Below are 21,748 nucleotides of genomic sequence, written 5' to 3' on the forward strand. Positions count from 1 at the left end.
AAACAAATGTTATGTCACAGGTCTTCCATACAGCAAGTTACCAGTGTTTGTTTTGCAGGAGAGCGCGATATAAATATTAGTTGTAGATTTTGGTTTCACAAACTCATATTTAGACTTCTAAAAAATAAATGTTTGTAAATGTTGCATATGGTCTTTATTTCTTAATTTTGAGGTTATATTTTAAAATTTTCATAGATGAAAAATGTAGTGCAATAGAAAAATGACACTGAGGTTTTTGTATTGCCAACATGTAGCACAGTGTAAATGCATCAGGCCAACTCCTAGTTTTTGAAGTGCTGCATAAAGATTGTGGCAGTTCATTATAAAGCTGTTAAAAGTCAGAATTTCCACTTCAGGGGAAATTTCAACATTTTAGAATTTCCCACAAAACAGAATTTCCAAAAAATTTCTGTTTCAGTATTGTGAAATTTGCTTCAAATTTTATTGTATGGGTCTTTTCATTTATATATTTTATATTATTTCATAACATGTCAGAAGTATTAGTACATACTACATATGTCATAATGTCAGAGGTAATGTAATAGTTGAAAAAAACTATTTTCATTTTATTTTTAAAATCAAAGGCACCTGTTACTTAGTACTAATTGAAATGTCATCTTCTCCAGATCAGAGTGCCTCCTGTGTGTGTTTTAATAAAACAAATTGATGACAATGTTTGTAAAAATCAACATTTTTCAAAATATGATGATTTCAATGAAAATGGCATTTGTCTGCCAAAAAAAAAAAAGTGTAACTAAAAGTTTGACCAGCCCTACTTCATTATTTGACAATAGAACAGTTAAGCATTGTAAACAAAAATAGGTGAACTTAGACCCTGATTCAGCAAGGTACTTCAGCACATGTCTAACGTTAAGCATGCAAGTAGTCCCAGAGTTAGGCAAATCCTGTTACACCATTGAGTTCAAATGCTGATCTTACTGTTACACTTGTCCATGCAACCCCACTGAGGGCAGGATTTGATTGGATTTTTGTTGATCATTCTGGGATCTAATCCAGCTCTGTTATGTAGCTGTGTTGAATCTGCAGGGCTCCTAGGAGTAAAAATGCATGGTTAAATACTAAACGCAGGTATGACTAAGAGTACAGGATATATTGGATGTGTGCCATTTTTACACAGTCACTTCTCAGGGTAGAGCTCCACCAAATGTCAATAGGAGTAATTTGTGGTGTACTTGAAGAAAGCACTGAGCTCAAGATTAACCCCCACACCCATCAGGCTCTTGCCTACCTTTAATTACTAGTGAGCCTGCTGTGGATTGAGCCTTGTTAGCTCATTAGTAGTCCACCACTAATCACCTTATTTTAAAAAATGGTATTTCCAGATAAGGATGGGCTTAAGTATATTATGCAGGTGAAGCCACTTAACTTTGCAGGAGGTAATAGAGTCAAGGTAATAAATTAATCAATTGTAACATCTTTTATAGTCCTTTATCCAAAGTTTTAGTACTGAAGGATTAATGTATCAAAGTCTTAAGGAAATGCAGTTGCCCTAATGAAAAGGTAAGAGGATTATCAGAGGCTTTTTATCTACATGAGTGAAGCCTGCCTTCCTTAGCATTTCAACTGGCCACCAATATTTTTTTTCTTCTTTCCTCCACTCATTTTTGAAGTCTGTCCCTAATGGCTGCCATCCTTCCTTAAGCCTAAGGCAGTGGGGCCCAACATTAAGCAGGAGGTCCACATAAACCTAAGCACAACCTTGTGTGGACCAAACATGATGACAAAACACTGAGTCAGCCGTTAGTATATTGTGTTAAAGCAGGCTGCGGGCCTTATGAAATGCTCTAGTGGGCCGTGTGCGGCAGGGGCCATAGGTTGGGCACTCCAGCCCAGGGAAGATGAAGCAGTTCTGTCCTATTGAGATAGAGCACTTTGGCCTGTAATGGGGTATAGGTTCTGGATCCCTTCCAGGTGTAAGTCTGATCCAAAGATTGCTGCAGTCAATGGAAAAATTCTCTTGACATCAATTGGATGATAGACCCCCAATAGTTATTCAATAAGAGAGACCCAACAATTTGTGGTTGTGGTGGGAATTCCCTGTAAGGTGAAGCACTGACTACTCTTGGAAACCTCAAAAATGACAGCTGTAAGGTTGAGTGTTGTGTGACCTTATTTACTGGTTCCAAGCTAGCAGATCTCCTCATATTACAACAGATGGCAGCAGAGCAAAGGATTTTGCTGCCCAAAATAAATTGGAGATCTTTCCAAGCATCTAACTTTTCTTTTTCCTAAATGAGTGAAACTATGAATATGCTATTTTTGTGGGCATATATTCAGTGTCACCAAAGGCTCTTAAGCAAAGTAAGCTGGCATGGGAAAAGAGGAAAGGCCCTCTCATGGATCAGTAACTGGTTAAAAGATAGGAAACAATGGGTAGGAATAAATGGTCAGTTTTCAGAATAGAGAGAGGTAAATTATGGTGTACCCTAGGGCTCTGTACTGGGACCAGTGCTGTTCAGTGATCTGGAAAAAGGGGTAAACAATGAGGTGGCAAAATTTGCAGATGATACAAAACTACTCAACATAGTTAAGTCCAAAGCAGACTGTGAAGAGTTAGAAAGGGATCTCACAAAATTGGGTGACTGGGCAACAAAATAGCAGATGAAATTCCATGTTGATAAATGCAAAGTAATGCACATTTGAAAACAATCCCAACTATATGTATAAAATGATGGGGGTCTAAATTAGCTGTTACCACTCAAGAAAGAGATGTTGGCGTCATTGTGGACAGTTCTCTGAAAACATCCGCTCAATGTGCAGTGGCAGTCAAAAAAACAAACAGAATGTTGGGAATCATTAGGAAAGAGGTAGATAAGACAAAATATATTGTATCTGTATAAATCCATGGTACGCCCACATCTTGAATACTGCGTGCAGATCTGGTCGCCCCATCTCAAAAGAGATGTATTGGAATTGGAAAATGTTGAGAAAAGGGCAACAAAAATTATTAGAGGTATGGAACAGCATCCATGTGAGGAAATATTAGTAAAACTGGGACTTTTCAGCTTGGAAAAGAGACAAGTAAGGGTGGATATGATAGAGGTCTGTAAAATCATGACTGCTATGGAGAAAGTAAATAAGGAAGTGTTATTTACTCATAAGACAAGAACTAGGGGTTGCCAGATGAAATTAATAGACAGCAGGTTTAAAACAAACAAAAGGAAGTATTTCTTCACATAATTTACAGTCAACCTGTGGAACTCCTTGCCAGAGGAGGTTGTGAAGGCCAAGACCATAACAGGGTTCAAAAAAGAACTAGGCAAGTTCATGGAGGATAGGACCATCAATACCTATTAGCCAGAATAGGCAGGGGCGGTGTCCCTAGCCTCTGTTTTACCAGAAGCTGGGAATGGGTGACAGTTGATGGATCACTTGATTACCTGATCTGTTCATTCCCTCTGGGGCAGCTGGAATTGGCCACTGTCGGAAGACAGGATACTATGCTAGATGCACCTTTGGTCTGACCCAGTATGGCTGTTCTCATCTTATGTCACCTACCCTCAAGAACAGTTACCGTTTTCACTTGAGGCCAGATAAGACATATTTCAATTGAATCAAGGAGACTATCAGATATTAAAGCCACTATACATGAATATAATTTAGTGACAATGTTTTGCCTATCTTTTTGTTAAACATGCGGTGGTCTTTGGTTTAAACATTTACCACAAGAGCTCTTCCTTAAGCGGACTATAAATGTTAAATTACAATTTTAAATGTTCTAACAGTGGAGGAAAACTCCAATGCACCATCAGCCTTTACCACCTGGAGGAGCTATGCTACATTTTGTGATTTTAAAAAAAAAATTGATTTTTTTCACAAAAATGGAAAGGACAAAAAGGTAAATGATTTACAGCATGTACATGAACACCAGAGTTATGAACTGATCAGTCAACCACACACCTCATTTAGAACCAGAAGTAGACAATCATATGCTTCAGAGGGTCTGAAATCGAATTATGCAGTTTTTTAGCTCCTCAAAGCTACATGAGCAAACAGTACTACATAGACATAACATATTAAGGTACCCGCTTTTCTTTTACACAAATGCAAAGGGTATGTAATTTTTAATTATTTATGGACATGATGTAGCCATCAGGATTTATGCAGGAGGACTCTGTTGAGTCACCGGGCTGGGTTCTACTTAAAAGCGGGATGAGACCGTATGGCCCAATGATTTTAGGTGCAAGAATTCAGTTGCGGTGGCCGAATCATGGTCAGTTAGTTACTCGCTAAGGGACAATATTGAATGTGTGCCGCGAGTTTTACACCGCTATTTAAAAAGTGTAGCGATGGTCTGGACCTTTATAATAATAGACGGGAAAAGTGGACTGCCCTTGGGCCGGTCCCTTTAAAGCTAACACGCGTGAAATTATTATTAGGGCAAGTTATTGACGGTAATGATTAGATACCCGGAAACCCTCAAACACGTGGGGAGGCGGTAAAACCACAGCTGCAAAGTGGCCCTTTCACCTGGGTGCATTTGCAGTGTCCCCGTGGCGAACGAGGGCAGTTTGTACAGGCAGGATCACGTTCCCACCTATTAAAAGGAACCAGTTTCCTAAATGTGGCTCCATGGCAGCCATCCAGCCCTGTGCTTTGCCGGGTTTCCCTTCCCCGTAGCGTTGTGTACCTGCCATCAGTCCCTCTCCTTGTGACGCCTGACCCCGCTGCGTTTCGCCTGCCCCTGGGCGCTCCTGCTGGCAGAGCCACTAGGGTTGTGTGGCTGGGACAAGCCTGACGCTGGTGGTTTTGTGCCTAGGGTGTAAATCGCTGGCGCAGTTGACAGCGTCTGTCAGGCTATTTTTAACAGCTCAGGTTGTTCTAAACTTAGATCCGCCCATTGCTCGGAACACTCAGCGCTGCCCCTGCAGCGCCTCAGACGGACCCTGCCCGCTGCTTGCTCTGGGCACCTTCCCTCGGCCCAGGGGGCTGCCCTGTCCCTCCCAGCCCGCTCCCCTACACCGCGATCGCCCCCCAGGGCCGGGCAGCGGCTCGGAAACCTGCGCGGGCACTAGAGAGACCAGAGGGGCAAAGGGCAGCCAAAGCAGAGCTCCGCAATGTGCTTTCCCACCCCCTGAAACTGACCCGGGCGCTGCAGCTTGTGGCCCCCCGGGGCCAAGTCACTTCACTCCCCACCTGCGGGATCTTATTTTGGTCTTAATTGCTCGGCAGGGCAGGCTCTCCCCACCGGCGTCTCTTTCCCGCTGATGGGGTGTTCACACCGGTTCCGCGGCTCGGGATAAACGGATCCGACGTCGGATTTGGGGCATCACTTGAATCATGGCCCTGGAGCTGACTCTCATCCCGAGACGTTTCCTCTGGTTTATCCTGGGTGAGTACCTGCCTTTGTTTGCTCTTTGGGACGCGGCGGCAGCGTGCATCTCTTTGTCAGGGAGTTTATCTTGGCTTGACGCTGGCTCTGTAGCTGCAATGAGTGGAGGCTGAGAACCACCGATAGCTCCTCACTCGGGGCTATGAGCCATTCTCATAAGGAAACATACAAACTCATTCATGGGGCGGAAAGAATTTGCACCGAACGTCCTAACTGCCCGCTAGCTTTTGTGGGGTATGTTGGCAGCTTTCGGTTCCTTGCAACTCCGCGTGTGAGATGAATGAACAACTTCGGTGCGTTTGCAGCCCCATTCGTTGCTGGTTGCTTTGCAGGATTTTTGTCCTCTGTTGACTTTCCTGTGTTTTGCTGTTCGCAGGATGGATCTTAATGCTAAGCTGTTTAATTCGCTAGCTTGAGCAAGCAGTAAAACTAGTTCAACAGGCTCACTCAAGGCAAAAGCAAACAAACCCCGTTGCGGTTCTCTGGCCGGTTTGTGTGATGAGGTTGTGCCGGCCGAGTCAGAATTTCCTAGTAAACCAAAATGTGAGGATACAACAGTAGTCGGTTCTTCAACATGTGTATTCCTATTCCCAATGCCTACTCAGTGTCACAACCACAAAGTATTGTCTAGTGGAAACACTGAGAGCTACCTGTTAAATACTCAGTGAAACCATTTGTCCCCACAGTATGTTTATGTACAATAGGTAATTGCAAAAAATTCTCACTTTAATGTCTGAAGGGATAACGCTCAGAAAAATGTGTAGTTATCCCCTGTTTCTCTACTCACTAAAGGAACCCTTGGCTAGACTGTCCTGCCATCTCTATCCTGATTTAGTAGGGAGTCATGGTATTGAAACTTGGCCACAGGAAAATCTCTCTCTTAGCAAATGTGCTATAAAAATACTTTAGTGAACTCACTGCCGTTCAGACACACTTGGAATTTTTATGCACATGCTGAAATAATTTTTCTTTTGTCCTAAACACTAATATTTGGTACCATTCTCATTTTACATTATGCATTGTAACTTTACTAAGTGACAATCATCTACTTTAACTGCAGTGCGAAAAGGTCTGTGTTGCATTTTTGAAAGCATATAATGAAAGCAGCGTATCTATTTAAATAGAGATTAAAATTAAATAACGTGGAATTGAACCTAGATGTTTAACTTGGCTCCCAACATGTCAGCTGGTAATGCCACCTGGATCAATCTGCTTTAGACGTCATTTTCTACTTGAAGGAAGGTCTGCTTTCTAAAGCAGGCTATGATTACAGTTCTTTCCCTTGTAAAAATTTCTCAAAGATTTATAAATGGATTGTTCTACAGTTGTCTTCCCTATGTCTCTATTTCTGACACACACGTATTTAGAGGGCCCAACTGGAATGACCTATTTTGAGAAATGTTTATACCATTAAGACTGGGATTCCATAGCGCATAGTTCATTTTAAGTCTGTCTCTTTAAAATTAGTTTGTCTGGCAATTCTTTCTGTTTCTTGCTTAATTATTTTTATGTGGCATCATGTGTCTCTCCATGTTCTTGTTAACAGAATTACAGATGCAACAGGTAGAAACTTGTCTGCTATTTTGCGGAAAGTACTTGAAAGTCTGTAGCAAAAAGCTTTGAAGAATAATCTAGCTGGTATTCTTTATAATAATGAATATATTTATTTTAGATTACTTAAATATTCAAAGAAAAGCCATATTAGAATCATTGTGATACTGACTTGAAATACAAAAATCTTGAGGAAATGTAGATTTCCGTTTTTCCTGCCTTCAGTTCTTCCTTATTATTTTCCTCCTCAGAACCGTAGTAAATAATGTATTGAGTTGTCTTATCTGTACAGTGTAATTAACTATTTACCACTTTTTAGCTTGTGACTATTCACAAGGAAATAGTAGACAGCACAAGTTAGGCAAAACTTATTCTCCATGTTTAGTTTTAGAGACATCCTCGTTTACATGACTAAATAGTAAGTTGTCCTATTCAGAAACTATGGTATAAGCAATACACAGTGAACCCTAACATTACTGCCCATACATAGTCATTCTCATTTACCCCGAACAGTTGTTCTGAAGCTTTATTTTAGACTAGAAATCTGCTTGTCTGTCTTTATCAACGCCGATGTTAAGAAAACTGTCAATAATGTGTTGGCTGCAGCTTTGTTTTATATTCTAGAAAATCTTAAATTGAATATTATGACAACATAAATCGGTCAAATCAGTGACAGTACTATGCATGTGTTGGGCCCAATCCTACAAAGTGCTGAGCCTCTAAGTAACTTCACTTCATCTCACGGAAGTGGACGTACACATGTCACTTATTATTCTAGAGTTAGCATTGCCCTTTGGTAAAATCATCCTGGCCATAAAGTCACCAGTCTAGACAACCGATTGAAAAGCCTCAAATCCACTGTGTAAAACCTGCCTATATTGTGCAATAAACAACAGCTTCAGTAATAATTTGTTCAGTTCCCAGGTATTATCTCTTGGTTATGCTCATAGTACAAATATATTGGATTCCTTTGTTGCACATATTTATATGCTATTCGTCTCTGCTCTGTTAGATGTGGTAGTGTACGGCAATTTAAACGTTGGTTCTGAAATACCTTTACTACATATGTAATGTGACACCTTGGCTGCAGGGACGGAACCTGGGACCTCTGGATTCAAAAGCATATGAGCCCCTATTGACTGAGCTAAAATATCCAGCTCTGTTAGCTGAAAACCAGTAGCTGACTTGTAAAATGATGTGATCCGGCAACACTGCCCCAGAGAGGGGAAGCTCTCCCGACTGTGTAAACACAGGTTACACACAGCACCTGGCAGGATCAACTCAGCCCTTCTTTCCATGGCAGATACATTTGAGCACGATGCGGATGATTGCTCAGGTGTCTTTCAGATATGAGCCCTTACAAAACAGTAGTGACCAGAACACTGACTCTCTAAAAATAATCTCACTCAGCAGATCTGATACCTGTTTGTATCCTGAGGCAACTGTTTACAGTCGTGATAAAAATAAGCTTTTATTATCAATCCTGCAGAAATAACATAGCTATGAGAAGAACAGGAGTACTTGTGGCACCTTAGAGACTAACAAATTTATTAGAGCATAAGCTTTCGGATATACATCCGAAGAAGTGGGCTGTAGCCCACGAAAGCTTATGCTCTAATAAATTTGTTAGTCTCTAAGGTGCCACAAGTACTCCTGTTCTTTTTGCAGATACAGACTAACACGGCTGCTACTCTGATAGCTATGAGAAAGTGAATTGTCTTCTCTCTGGACTGTGTACCATTGCCAGTAATAGAGGTTATATAGGCCCAATTCATCCCTCAGTTACGCCTGCACAACTCCATGTAAGCATTTATGGGGCTGCACAAATGTAACCATGGGTAAAATTTGACCTGCAGAATCTTTATTACTAGCGATGATGGATGAGCCAGAAATAATTCAACTTGACTCAGATCCCAGGTTGAGATTAAAGGGCTGGCAGTGGGGGGGGGGGGGGAATTGTTGTACTTGTAAACTGAGCAAATGTGCTTTGCAAATCATTGAGACACAATAACATGACTCCCACCTGATGCTATTTCTACAATGTCACTTTTAAGTATGGAACCGCACTTTAAAAACAGGATCATCACTATTTTGCATTGATACTAAAAAGGCAAGATTTCTTTTTTGTTTTGTTTTACTAAGAAAAAAGTTCTTGTTTGTATTAACGGCCAAAATTTCTCCTCTCCCTCACTATTTGTACGCTGTACCAGTTGGCTGCTACATTCCAGAGGTACTGCCCGTATCTACTAGCCAGTTGCTTGAGATCTTTTAAAGGGAAGGATGGTATACAAACGTAAAAGTATAAATATGTGAGAGAGGAATACTTGATGGTATAAAGATTTTATTGGCTTGAGTTTGGGGTGGCTGCATTCCTCACAAATGAGTTATGCAGAGCGTCCCAAACAAGGGTTTGGTACCATAGCGCTCCATCATGTATTCTGTAAAAAGGTCACAATTAAAAGATTAGAAACCTTTAAAAGTGACCTAAAATGGCTCATCTGAACATATAAATATCATGACTTTGAAGTCCATTTACCTCTGGACCTTCCACAGGTAGAGCCAAGTTCTATGTGTACCACTAAGGGTTAGGAATGTAACCCTTCCCATTGGTATAAAACTGACATTTCTAGCAATTCAGGGTTGTTGAGGTATTTAACTTTAATCTTTCACCGAGTCCTCAGACCACTGTAATGGGGATGAGGAGGGAGAGAAATTTTACATCTGAGGGAAAGAAGGAAACATTTTTGTGACATGTTGACTTAAAAATATAGGACAGCTGCTTAAAGCTGCTCAAGTATGTGGAATTTTAGACAGGCCTGATAGAGATGGATTAGTGAGCAGAGCACAGGTGAAATGGTTCAAGGTATGTGCTAAATGCAGTTTATTATATGGGTATTATATCTACAGACACATAGAAAGAGGCAATGTGAAACAGGTACTTCTATCTCACACACACCCACACCTGATTGTGATCGTATTCCCACTTTTCCCCATAACTTTTTAATACCATAGATTAATAGATTCTAAAGCCAGAAGAGATCATTATGATCATCTAGTCTGACCTCCTGCAAAACCCAGCCATAGAATCTCAACCAGTAATATCTGCATGAAGATGATAACCTCTGAGGCCTGGTCCACGCTACCCCCCCACTTCGGACTAAGGTACGTAAATTCAGCTACATTAATAACGTAGCTGAATTCGAAGTACCTTAGTCCGAACTTACCGCGGGTCCAGACGCTGCAGGCAGGCTCCCCCGTCGATGCCGCGTACTCCTCTCGCTGAGCTGGAGTACCGGCGTCGACGGCGAGCACTTCCGGGATCGATCCCAGAACATCGATTGCCTGCCGTCGGACCCGGAGGTAAGTGTAAACGTACCCTGAGCTGTAGCATATCTTTTAGAAAGAGATCTAGTCTTGATTTAAAGACTTAAAGTGATGGAGAATCCACCAGATCTTTAGGTAAGCTGTTCCACTGGTTAATTACCCTTACAGTTAAAATTGGGCTGCCTTGTTTCCTATAGGCTTCCTACAGATGAAATGAAAAACAAAAATAAAACGGGTTCAGTTCTTAAAAATAAAAACATCTCTGGAATGTAACGGTTCCAGTTTACATATTACATCAATAGCTCCCAGTTCTGTATAGTTAAAGTGGTGATTGCATTTGATTGTGCACTGACGGGGCAGTAGCCTGCTTAACATCAACTAGCAGGAATCTGCTGGGCTTTGAGCAATTTTGCAGAGTTAATTGATGTCATTAAACTAAATATCCGTTAAATACTGAGACGTTAATCTCTTCTGTGTAAGTGCCCTGAAGATTGCTGATGACTAACAAATGCCATGACCTGGAATGAAATTAGAAGCCTTGTAAATTGTCATTAAGAATGGGACTGACACTTTTCAGACTTTCAGCTGGAGTAAAATCAATTATAGATTTTTCTAATTATAGATTTTGAGAAGATCTTGGAATTATGAAAATGCAGATTTTGATTTATTATTAAACTGTAGCAAGTTCTTTTTACCATAGCAACTGGCTATAGATCTGAAACCAGATCTTGGGATATTATGTATTTAAATGAAAATGGTTTATATTCACTTACGACAGATAAATAGTCTTAATAGAGCTGGTTGAGAAATGATTTTTTCCTGCTAAATTTTTCTGACAAAAATGAAAAAAAATTATAGAACATTTTGGGGGTTTCATCAAAAAAAGAAAAAGCTGGAAACTGAATCTTTCCTTTTTTTGCTTTGAAGTTTTCATTTTTGACACAAACCTTTTTTTTTTTTTTTTTTTTTTTTTTTTTTATTAACATGGAAATTTTTGGCAAAAATGCACTTTGTTAAAAAGCCATTTTTCGGGGGGAGAAGGGGTGAAGGGGAGGAGGGATGAAAGAATTTTTTACCAGCTCTAATTCTTAATTTTAAAAAAAGGAGATACAGTACTCTGGTAGAATAGCATCAATTACTATATTCAATATATTTCATGGATATTCATCAAACTGTTTGTTCCGTTAATGCTTTGAGATATATGACCAGCTTTACATCTGAATAGTATTCAGCAAGTTGATTATTCTCTGATTACCAGTGAAATTTTCTAGTGATATATTTGTGAATATGAATTCCCGATATTTGACTAGCCCTTGGTTCAGTGTAGTCTTTTTGTGTGTTTGCTTACTTATCAGACCACATTTTCACCCAAAGATCTCTACATATTGGGGTATATTGCACATGTTTAAAACACTCTTTCCCAATGTCCTTATGCAATGTAGTGGTTTTTATGTATCTTTACATGGTTGTGACTTCCATATATTTGTTTTTTCCTGAAATTCCTTTGTGATACTTTTTGTAATCTAGTTTTGAAAAATAAGTCAACATCTGTCAGTTCTACACCTCAGTGACTAGCATTAATCATTCTAGATTTTTGGCATCATATTCTTTGTTTACATTTTAAAAACAACTCCAAAGCATGAATTTAGCTCTGGCAAAAGGTGCCAGAGTGAATGCGATAGAAACTAAAGTCCTCACTTTATCTGTAAAACAGAAGCATCCTGTTCTGACCAGATCCCTTTTAGGTGTGAAATGACAATTGTATAAATTCAATCCTTGGCTTTCTTCTGCCAACTGTGATGGATGTTAACAAAATGTGGACATAAGGAAGTAGATCGAGATCACTAGCTCATTTCATATAGAGCAACAAACAGACATTTGGTGGTGATACTGTCAGGTCTGATTTGATCTAGGGGTTGGTGAAGTAAATGGAGTTAGGCTAGGTCTACACTACCCGCCTGAATCGGCGGGTAGAAATCGACCTCTTGGGGATCGATTTATCGCGTCCCGTTGGGACGCGACAATCGATCCCCGAATCGACACTCTTACTCCACCAGCGAAGGTGGGAGTAAGCGCCGTCGACCGGAAGCCGCAGAGGTCGATTTTGCCACCCTCCCTACAGCGGGGTAAGTCGGCTGCGATACGTCGAATTCAGCTACGCTATTCGCGTAGCTGAATTTGCGTATCTTAAATCGACCCCCCGCGTAGTGAAGACGTATCTGCACAAAACGTAATGCAAGTTTAAGAATCAATTTTTTCCAGTAGTTTAATCAAAGGTGAGTTAATTTAAAAAAAAAAAAAAAAGCCTGCTATGTATTAAGGAGAGAACAATCCCAATATTGATTTTTTTTATGCCAAACTTCCCCTCCCTCTCTCTGTTCCTTTCTGCAATCTATTTCTAGTTGTTTTTCACTCTGACTGGTTTCTGATCCGTTTTATACCTATTTTTTGTCTTCTCTTTTTTCCCCCACTGTCTGTCCTTAACAGAATATGAGCCTAGTAACAGTCAAGTCAAACTGTCAAACCTCTAATGTTCAAGTGGGTTCAAAATAAGTTTGCCCATCCTGTCATCAGTCCTTTGAGCCATCAAGTTTTGTTGCTGTTGTATCAAATTCAGAATTGGCATAGATAACAAAAATTATCTAATATTTTGTTATATGGGCCCCATTACTACAGTATCTGAGCACATCACAATCTTGAATGTATTTATCCTCGTAACACTCCAGTGTAGTGGAATGTTGTTTGTATAATGTTATCCCCATTATACAAATGGGAAACCGAGGCACAGATGGAGACTTGCCCCAGGTCACAAGAAGCGTGTGGTGGAGCAGGGAATTGAACCCAGTCCTAGGCTGGCACGCTAATCATTGCACCATCCTTCCTCTTTTTGCTAGTCTTACAAAGCTGAGTGTATAAAACAAAAAGTATGAAAAAAATAACCACATAATGACCTGTCCTCTGAGCAAAGATGAATCCTGATACTGCAATGTGCTGTGTGTCCTTACCCCTCCCCCCATCAACTTTTATATGCATTTTAAAGGAGTTGAGGGCCCTCAGTACCTCACAGGATCAGCTCCGTCATTTGGAAGACTAAGTCAGGAACCAGTACAATTATAAATTGGTTTGGGACGTTCAGCCAGTCAGGTAGCTGGAATGGATGCATACAATAAAATGGTTTGGCTGAAAGCTTCCATTTAATTGGCTGAAGACGGTTCTGTGAAACCAATCAGTGATCTCCCAAGAAACACATACTGAGACCTGATAGCTGAGATGCTCCACACAATTCACTTCTTGAAAAGGCCAATTAATAATATTTTACAACACCAATATCTGCCATTTACTGTATCCTCTTTAGCAAAAACAGTGATACTGAAAACACCACAGGAGAATTCATCCAGGCTGTCAGGGGAAGTGGAGCTTGCTGTAGCTTTATTTGATGGATGCTTCGGTACTATTTGCGAATCAGTTGCCATCATTTCTTATTTGTATTGCAGTAGCTGGTGGTTTAAAAACTATCCAGGACCCACTACCACAATATTGTCTTGCATTTTAGATCCTTCAGCTAAATATGAGAGTTTCAAATTCCCTTATTTTTGATATTAAGGACTGGAGATGCCAAGTACCTGTGTTTTCCAGCCTGCTATCTTGAAGCTAGTACATTTGACAGATCTATTCCCTTAATTCTGATATATGATTTTAAAAGACCTGTTAAATGAAGCCATTGCACACAATCACTCTATCTTTATTACATAGAGAAAAAAATTAAATAGCTAAATCCATCCAGGAATAACGAATTTCTTTCCAGGTTTGGATATAATAACGATCAAATTCAAATATCCATTTGGTTTCAGTGTTGAAATACGTTGGCCCCTGCAAAGGAACATACAAATTATACACCAAGCTGATGTAGATAGTCCTACAAGAATTTATATCAATTTAGTTACAGCTAGAATTGCATTAAATCTCCTCTCCAGAGATTCTTGTATTTGAGTCAGCCCACAGCCAGAAACAGAAAAAATGGGAATGTTTTATTGGCTGTAGAGATGGATGAATAGTCCAAAAAAAAAAGTTGATTCAAATTTGTAAAGGAATTCATTTCACTCCGGTTTGTGTTCCAATGTTGTTGTTCATTGTCAGCAAAACAGTCAAGTGTTTCAGTTTTGCTGGCAAACATATTCGTGGAAAGTGAATTTCAAAGTTGGATGCATAAGTGTTTCTGGGAAATAAAATGAAAACGATCACCTTCAAGTATTTACATGGGAGAGGGCTTGTGCACTTCTCTGTCTGAGGAACAGAAATAATGCCGGCGGATTTATTTGGTTAGTCGCTAGTGAGCAACATGGCTAATATTTTGAATGTTTGTGAATAATCAAGAGTAAAAAAAAAAAAAAATTGAAAATATTTGTCCAATGCACTTCAATAACAAATGCATTTGAGAAAACTATGATTGGCCTTCTCTTATGTAATCTGTGTGCAGGAAAAAGAAGATAACTTAGCTGAAAAATGTATTCTGTCCGAATTATTCGTTGACTCTAATTGGCAATATAACAGTCAACAGCTGCTAGCCAGATCAACACTGTAGTGTAGCTGGTTAAATTCTCACCTCTAGCCAGAGCCTCTCGCAACTGGTTCAATACCAAACACACTTTATGGATAACAGTAAAAGAACAGTTAAAGGAAGGGAAGAAGAACAGTCTCCTGTGGGCTCTGAAAACTCACTGTATTATCACTTATAACAGGAATGACCTTTATCAGAACACATCTTCCACAGTAAATTGACCTGGTCTAGATTCCTAAGTATCAGAGCATGTGTCTCAGCCAACTCAGCAATGGTTTAAGCTAACAGAAGTGAGAGCAGTGTCTTCCTTAGGATTACCACAGGGCCTGGTCTTAACTAGTGTTGAGCACCTATAACGCTTATGGATTTAGATTGTAAACGCTTTGTGACCGGGACTGTCTGTCTGTACAGTGCCTAGGGCTCCTGGGCACTATGGTAATACAAATAATAATAATTAACCACTGTGGGAGTGTTGGGCAGTCAGCACTTCTCAGGGTAAGGCCCTTTTTCTCATACTGTGTGAGTCTCCCATGCACGTAGCTGCTGATATTCAAAGTTGTAAGCTCTTTGAGGCAGGGACTGTGCCTTCATTAGTATTTGTATAGCACCTAGCACTTGAGCAGGAGAGTAATTTTCCATCAACATGATTTTTTTTCAACAGAAAATGTTTTTGCTTTTTTAATTTTTTTTTTTTTTTGGGCTGGAATTTTTTGATTTTTCTCAAACAATCAAAATGATTTTTTTTTTTGGTTTGTTGAACTGAGCCCAATATTTTGTTTTCTGTCAGCTTGATATTAAACTAGGATGAAGCCTCATGGGAGTTGTAGTTCAGGTGCTTCATGCTCCTACTCTCCATTATAGGGCTACTTGGATGGACTATATCTCCCATGATGCACCGAGCAGTGTGGTGCAGAATGGGAGTCATATGACTGTTGTAAAGCTTGGGAGATGTAATCCAGCCAGGGAGCCTGGCCTATAAGGAAGAATGAAGGCATGAGGCACCACTCCATCACAGGTGGATGCAGTTTAACGTTGAACTGAAACAAAATGTTTCAACCGGGAACATCAAAACATTTCATTTTGATTGAAAATGTCAAAACAAAACACTTCCAAATCAAAATGGTTAAAACCTTTTGTTTTGTGAAAATTTTTTATATTTTGACTTTGTCCCACTTCGAAATAGCTATGCCTCAGAATTTCCCACAGGATGGAAATTCTCATTTTTCACCCAGTTCTACCAAATGCACAGTGGTTGCTACTGGGATAAAGTAATAAAGCATAACAATAAGTAATGTATACTTTTTAAAATTTAGTAGCCCGTATGTTCATTTTCCCCAACACAGTGGTCACCATTAAAAAGTCAGCATTAGCCAATAGCTCTTCTGGAATGGTCTGAGGGAGCACAGCACTTCCTTTTACTTGAATAGGAAACAAGCTGCAGAATGTGGTAATGTTTGGCAAATGCTGACTTTTTAATGGCAGCCACTGGAATTTCTTGTCCATGTCTGTTGCATGCATGGAGGAAAATAGGTTTTATATCTGGTGGCCAGAAGATTTTATGTTCTTGTGTGTGCACGTGTATTTCTGTATGCAGGCTGGTGGCTAAAGTTTTAGCTTCAGTAGAGCTGTGCAGTTTACATCAACTAAGAAACTGGTCCTCTGTTTCTGTCTCTGAATCAAAATTCCCATTTGAGGCAGATAACAAAGTATGTTTTGTTTAAATGGTGAACTCTTTTCTAATGTAAAGTTTCTAATCATCATACAACAGAACTTGGCTATTGACTGTGAATATTGTTATGGTTGAACTTGTTTTAACTTGGCTTTTTGAACACACAACATTTCAGATCAGGTATTTAGAAAATATTGCAAAGGATTCTGGCAGTGTGAAGTTAGGTAATGGCTGGACATGCTTTGCTTTCATCACGGCCATTGTTAAAATAGCCTTATTTCTGAGTCAAAGAAACTTGCTGAGAGTAGCAATGCACTGCACCACGAGCAACATTGAATGTGAGTTCCCCATGTTACAATTCAACACAGATCAAATTCAACACAGGGCAAATTGCTAAAATAATTTCAACCTGCAATCTGATCCTGAACATGAAATAAATTGTGTGTGGAATGAACATTGGTTCTCAATGACAGCAGTTTGATGTTTAGCCACCTGAGCTGCAGGCATAATTAGGAAATGACATATCGAAGGCCTAGTTTACACTAGAAAGGGGTTGTCAGTATAGCTAAACTGTCAACTACCCTAGTGGGGACACAGCTTGGACCAGCAAAAGAATTCTGAACTCTTTTGCCAGCATAGCTTTTACCAGTTCACGGACTGAAATAAGCTACACCGGCAAAAGGACTTTTTTGCTGGTATAACTGGGTCTATGTCAGGGGGTTTTGCTGGTATAAAAATGTGGTAAATAATCACACCCCTAACCAGCATTATTATGGTGGAAGACATTTCGAGGGTTGACCTGGCCAAAATGTTCTTATATGTCCCTGCTATTCCTGGCAGGCGCACACAATAAAAATGCAGACCCAGAATTAAGGCTATGTCTCCATTACAGCTGAGAGTGAACCTCCCTGCCTGGGCAGACTAGCTCATGGGCACTAGCTCAGTTTGAACTAGCGCACTATAAATGCAGCATGGATGTTGCAGCAGCCCAAGCAGAGGTTGCTCAGAGGCTGCCGGAGCTCAGCCGCAGGGGAGCGGTGTGGGTGTGTCACATGGCTCCGAGCTCGGGTGGTTACCCCATGCCTCAGCCGGTGCCACAGCAGCCCTGTTGCTATTTTTAGTGCAGTAGCTTGAGCTGAGCTAGCGTGAGGCTGTCTCCCTGGGCGGGAAGCTGGCTGCCAGCTGCAGTGTAGATTGATCCTTCCAGACTGTTTCTATGTGGCCCCGAACAAAAATCTCAAAGCAAGGGAAGGAAACTTGCTACTAATTACTGGGCTAGAGCATGCGTTTAAAACCAGTTTGAACAGAGTTTGTCCCGTTCCACACTGGGTAGGGTGCACAGTCCGGCCCCGATTGAGCTAAGCACATAATTAGGTTCCATTGAAATGAACCCTGTCCTTTCAGTGCTTTGCTGGATCAGTCTTAATTGGTCTGAGTTGAACACCCTTGTTAAAGTTAGTTGTTGAGTTAATGTAGGTGGAAGACCTAAGTTGCTGAGTGACTTCACTTATTCTCTCTCTGCCTCAGCTTCCCTATCTGGAATATCAGTATCATGCCTACCTAGTGTGAATGTAATGCTTTCCGGTCACCTTCTATGTTAGAATCCATGTGTTAGCCTGTTTTAAAGGAGTACATTTTCCCTTCCATGCGCACGAGCCTTATCCCGGCACATTTCCCTTGCCCTAAGGAGATTCTCCCATTAAAAGGAGAATTCAGGGTGGGTTCAGAACATGCAGCCAAACCTAGAGCTGGAAGAGGCCCCTCCATGGCAGGGACAGGCTGTGCTGTGTGTGTGATTCTTTCTGCTCAGTCTCCCATGTCGTGTGGTGTGGAGTGCGAACTGCTTTGTGCTGACTGGGAAGTCTGGAAATAACCGGAGTCCTCTGTGTTAAGGCTTCAGCCATTTTTATCCGTGTCCTCATGCACTGGGGTTATCCCTGCTGCATCTGGGGCACATTGCAAGTTCCTCCTGGCTCTGATGTAACCTGAAACCTCCATCTGCTATTCTGTTACCTCTGCAAAAACACAGAATCATAGGACTGGAAGGGACCTCGAGAGGTCATCTAGTCCAGTCCCCTGCACTCATGGCAGGACTAAGAATTATCTAAACCATCCCTGACACGTGTCTGTCTAACCTGCTCTTAAAAATCTCCAATGATGCAGATTCCACAACCTCCCTAGGCAATTTATTCCAGTGCTTAACCACCCTGACAGTTTAGGAAGATTTTTCTAATGTTCAACCTAAACCTTCCTTGCTGCAATTTAAGCCCATTGCTTCTTGTCCTATCCTCAGATGTTAAGAAGAACAATTTTTCTTCCTCCTCCTTGTAACAACCTTTTATGTACTTGAAAACTGTTATGTCCCCTTCTCAGTCTTCTCTTCTCCAGAGTAAACAAACATATATTTTTTTTCAATCTTCCCTCATAGGCCATGTTTTCTAGACCTTTAATCATTTTTGTTGCTCTTCTCTGGACATGCCCTGGTTCTAGACACATTCCCAATGTCCCTCCCTACTCCCCATCCACATTTCATCTGAACCCATCCAACTAACATGATCTGACGTACGTAGATCGACTTACCGTGGTGTCTTCACCGCGATGAGTTGACTGCTGCCGCTCCCCCGTCGACTCTGCCTGCTCCTCCTGCGGCGCTAGAGTACAGGAGTTGATGGGAGAGAGCTCGGGGGTCGATTTATTACATCTAGTCTAGACGCGATAAATCGATCCCCATTGGATCGATTGCTGCCCGCCGATCCGGCAGGTAGTGTAGACATACCCTTAGTGATGCCAGATTGACATTCTTGATTATACTGTCATCAGTCGGCTCTTTTTATCCTGTACTAGAGCCGCTGAAAGCTGCCTCCAAAGCTTTCTGTTGACAAGAAGTTAAAAGAAAAACATGGTAGAAATGAAAGGGCACCAAAATAGCAGACAGTGCAAACATCAAGATAGCCGGGGTAACTAACTGAGTGACTCAATCTGCCTTGAAAAGGGAGAGTTTAGGTGGTTTTCTAATTTGAATGTATTACCTGCAAATCACTGCCTGGGGTACTCCTGAGAGAATTCTGCACCAAAAAATTAAAAATTCTGTGCATAATACTGCAAAATTCTGCATATTTTATTCAAAATAATACAATATAACCACACCATTTTAAATTATTTGCTGATGAGTATTTAGAAATAAATTATCAAAATATTTGAAAATGGTGTGACCATGTTGTTGTTGTTGTTGTTTGTGTTATTTTGACAAATAAAATATGCAGAACTTTGCAGAATTTAAAAATTTTTTTTTTTTTTTTGGCGCAGAATTCCCTCAAGAGTACCAGGGTTCTGTGTGTCAAGTATCAGAGGGGTAGCCATGTTAGTCTGGATCTGTAAAAAGCGACAAAGAGTCCTGTGGCACCTTATAGACTAACAGATGTATTGGAGCATAAGCTTTCGTGGGTGAATACCCATGCATGCGTCTGAGGAAGTGGGTATTCACCCACGAAAGCTTATGCTCCAATACATCTGTTAGTCTTTAAGGTGCCACAGGACTCTTTGCACCACATAGAACCCTGTAAAAAGCAACAATCTGTGTGCGGGCCGCTCGGTGGAAGGTCAGGGGGGGTGGAATCTGGATGTACAAGGGCTCGGTGCGGGGTTCTGGGTGCAGGGGCAATGGGATTCTGCAGGGGAGTCCAGGTGACTAGGGCTCAGTGTGGGGGCTAGGGAAGTGGGGCTTGATGGGGTGGGGGGGATCAGGGTGCAGCTGGTTGGGGCTCAGTGGGGTGGGGGTCCTGGTGTGGCGGACTTCTGATGTGGGGGAAAGGCTTGGCGGGGGGTTCTGGGTGCAGGAGGCTCCTGATGCAGGGGGTGGTTCCAGGTGCATGAGTGGGGGGGAGGGGTCAGTGTACGGGGAGCTGCTTCCCCTGTCCACCCAACCCCCTCCCTCACCCAACCCCCCTGCTGAGCCTCACCCCCCCCGCACTCTGACGCCTCCACCCCACTGAGCCACACCCAGACCTTCTCCTGCCAAGTCACCCCTTCCCCCCATGGTGCAGAGTTTCCTGCAGCCAGGGGAAGTTTCTGGGGCTTGATCTAACCCAGCCCCGGCTGCTCTGTAGGGAAGGGGGAACTCCATCTCCATCCTCCTCCTCCCCCGCCAGTTGGGACTAACATCCTTGGGGCATCCCCAGACCCTCTCCCCCAGCTGCCAGAACAGAGCGTCTGAGTCTGAGCTGCTAGGAGGGGTGAGTGAGCACTGGTGCAGCTTCTCTTTGCTTCCCCACAGAAACCATTTTCTGCAAGGAAGCAAAGGGAATCTGCGGGGGGGGGGAGGGGGCATCACTTTTCTCTTGCAGCGCAGTGACGCAGATTTTCCCAGGAGTACCAGGGGCTGCAGGTTGTCTTGTCCCTACAGTAGGTGTACTGTTGTAGACTGACAGAGTGGGGAACACAGAGAGAGGACCCAGAGGAAATAAATGCCTATTAGCACCAATGCCCTTCTTGCTCCCCAGTGGGTCCTCCATCACCTAAGCAGCTGGTGTGAGATGTGCACCTAAAGATGAACCAGCACAATACCCATGTTTGATTCAAGCAGACATTTCATGGAATTAGCCAAAGAGAATTTATGTCCCTCTGTTACTCCTTGTCTTGCACCTGTAGATTCTATCTAATACAAACAATACATGAGATGTAATTAAAATCAATGAGCGTTTTGCCATTGACTTCACTGGGGGCAGGATTGGGTTTGGTATTTATGCCACTCTAATTTTAAGTCACAAAGTACATTCCTACAAGTATTCGCTCTAGTATAGACCACAGGCTGGTGGCCTCTGGTATTATTGCCATCGTATTAGTTTAACCTGCAGAAGAGGAAGTTTAATTGATGGGATGGTACAAGCAGCAGCAGCTGCTAGAGAGTTCTGTATATTAAGGCTTTCCGTGGTGCTAACAGGGGTGCAGCTAAACTGGTGGGTAGTGGCAGTCAGAGATTTATTTGAAAATTCTCTAGTGTAGCCAGGGCCTAAAAGATGCTTATAAACAGGGAAGACTTGGTAGGGGAAGTAGAAGTGGGTCGCAACCTGGGCAGCAGTTGGTCGAGTTCAGGATCCTGACAAAAGGAAGAAAGGAGAGCAGCAGAATACGGACCCTGGATTCAGAAAAGCAGACTTTGACTCCCTCAGGGAACTGATGGGCAGGATCCCCTGGGAGGCTAATATGAGGGGGAAAGGAGTCCAGGAGAGCTGGCTGTATTTTAAAGAATCCTTATTGAGGGCGCAGGAACAAACCACCCCGATGTGCAGAAAGA

This window comes from Terrapene carolina, unplaced genomic scaffold (assembly GCF_002925995.2).
Source record: "Terrapene carolina triunguis isolate 2854851 unplaced genomic scaffold, T_m_triunguis-2.0 Scaffold175, whole genome shotgun sequence".
Taxonomy (NCBI): domain Eukaryota; kingdom Metazoa; phylum Chordata; order Testudines; family Emydidae; genus Terrapene; species Terrapene triunguis.